Consider the following 2895-nt stretch of genomic DNA (forward strand, 5'->3'; position numbering starts at 1 on the left):
GAAGAGCCAGCAAAGGAGATGGAGGAGTGGTCAGAAAAGTAGGAGATCCAGGAGAGATCAATGACACAAAAAAAAAATCTAGAAAGGAGAGAGTCTCTAGAAGTGGGTGATTGACAGTGTCAAAATCTTCAGATGAGGACCGAGAAATGACCGTTAGATATGGAAATTAAGAGATCATGGGTAATTTTTGAGAGAGCAATTACAGTTGAATGGTGAACTTTCTCAAGGAGTATAGCCACAAAATGGGGAGGAGATATTGAGGACAATAGCTATGGACAGATCAAGCAAAAATATAATTTAAGCCCATTTTCTCTCACTATTCTCTTCCCAAGAAGGGGAGCAGATGACCAGCACTTCTTCCATGAAACCAGATGCCTCACTGCAATTTAGTTTTATCCTATCTACTTGAAGAAGATGTTTTCTTCCCTTATGGATGGTACATCCTTGTAGTATATTATAGGAAATAAACAGCCAGTAGTTGGGGAAAGATTGAATGAAGATGGGGCAGGATGGTGACAGTAAGACTGTGTACTAGAGAAGGGAGAAAGAGATGGGATCAAGGGATACATGTCAAGGGGTTGATTTTGGAAGACGGATATCTCTTCATCCTATTAACAAGTGATAAAGATGGTGGTGAAGGAAGATATCCCAGACTCACGAGATGAGGGAGAGGAAAGAACAGAGAGCTCTCAGAAAATGGTCTTTTGTTTTTTCAGTGAAATATGAAGTGAAGTCTTCAAAAGAAAGGGTATTGGGAGGAGGTGCACTAGAAATTTTGAGGAAAAAAAGAGAAAGTTTGGAACAACCTCTGCGGATAGTACTGAATTGATTAAAGAGGAATAGAATGATTACCTCATTACAATGAGGACACAGTTGAATTTGGAGAGAATATATTTTAATGTATCCAATTGTCAAAGTTTTGTGATTTTCTCCAGCTCTGCTCAAACATACATGAATATGAGCAAAAGAGGTGGATGGTGGGAGTAATACAGGTTTGGAATTTGGCAAAGTGTGGCAATGGGACAAGATGTAAAGAAATTGAGAGTTCAGGAGAATGTAGAGTTGAACTGGTTCACTAAGATAGGGAAGGGAAGAGGGTATAGGCAGTACAGGAATGATGGCCTGGGAAAGAACAGAGGAGTGGAGATGGTGGAGGTCATAGTGAGGATGGACAACAAGGGGGAGGTAGTAAGGGAGAGGGAAAAATGGAATGATAAAACATTTTAATCAGAGTTCCTGAACATGGAAATGGAAGACTAGTGAGTGATGATAATATCGAAAAATCGACCAATTTTTTTTTGTGTGTGTAGCTTGAGGTAGAGTGGAAGAGTAGGTCATGGGAAATGAGTATATAGAAGTAGATATAGAGTATACAGAAGAAGGATTTTTGAAAGAGTGTCAGTTACATGTATTAAAGTCTCCTAGTTTGATGGTAGACATTGGGGAGGAAAGGACATGTCAAGCACTAAATGCAATGAGGAAGAAATTAATATATAGATAGAGATAAGGGTTTTTAGAATTTGAGTTGAGTGATAAATTGGAGGTTGATCTGGAAGTGTGCTAAAGATCTTCCGGTTCTAGAATTCCAAGATTTTACACCTTTGCTTTCTGGGCCTGCTTCTGCTTTACATTGATAAGGATATGGAGGTAATCTGGAGCTTTCCACAGCAGCAACCCTTTGGAGAATTCAGGCAGTTAGGCCTAATAAATCAATTCAAAATCTAGTAAACATCCTTAGATCATATTTTATAAAAATAGCATGATCTTTGAACTGCTGACACCCTTTGGCCTGCCCATAATTGATTTTTACTGACTTGCTTTGGCCATTGTTTGTCTTTTTATTGTTTTCCTTTTTGGAGGAACATATGTAGGTATCTTTTTATATTTCTCTTGTTGTTCAATTGTTTAGTCATGTGTGATTCTTTGACCTTAGCATACCAATACTGCCCATGGGATTTTCTTGGGAAATGTGCTGGAATGGTTTGTGGTTTCCTTCTACTCTGTATTAAAAACCCATTATTGAACTCCTTTTTATGGTATGCACCCCACATCTGCCTCTTGCTCTTTATAGATGAGAGGGTCAGAGACTTGGAACTGGAAGGGATATGAGAAGTTAGCCAGTCCTACTCCTTTATGTTTGGCCTTTTATTTGCCTGTTTTTAATAGTTGAGTAAACTGAGTATGAAAGACATTAAGTGACTTGACTAAGGTAACCCAAATAGTCAGTAGGGAATATTGTTTTTGGTTCCCCTGTCCAGTGTCACCTCTCCTATGCTCAGCTTGATTTGGCTATTGGCTTGTATCTATTATTTTACCTTTAAATTTCAGCCCACTGACTCAAAATCTAGCGCCACTTGGACTTTTGACTTTGTCACTAATGTACTGAGCAGTCCCAAAGTTGGGGGTTGAACCCAGGTCCTCTAACTCCAAAACTGGAGCTCTTTTCGCTATACTGCACTGACATTTTGTTTTACCCTTCTCACAGCTGATTACCTCTCATGGTCCTAGACTCATGCGTGGTTGGTATCCTGCACTGGTACCCTGAAAAACTCTCTGATGCTCACAAAGCATTGTGATTGGATGGCACCAGTGGACCACTTTTCACTCTCCAGTGGTAGAACTCTTAGAGGAACGGGAATTGCCTCTAGAAATAGCTTTTTAAAGAACGAGGGCAGTTGCTGCTTCCTGAACTCAAGCCCAACTGAAAGAAACTCAGAGGCAGCTGGAAAACTAAGCTCATATTTATATGGCCTATTTTTAACTGTCACTTCATTGCAACCACAAGGATGATGTAATTAGTTTGTTAAATTCTAATCTAATACCTCCCAAAAGGGGAACTTCCCTTTCTCCTTTTGGGAGGTATTAGATTAGAGATTAGTAGAATTAGTAGATAGT

This window comes from Petaurus breviceps, unplaced genomic scaffold (genome assembly GCF_028583685.1).
Source record: "Petaurus breviceps papuanus isolate PSGF00001 unplaced genomic scaffold, PetGlider_PUasm1.0 90692, whole genome shotgun sequence".
Lineage (NCBI taxonomy): Eukaryota > Metazoa > Chordata > Mammalia > Diprotodontia > Petauridae > Petaurus > Petaurus breviceps.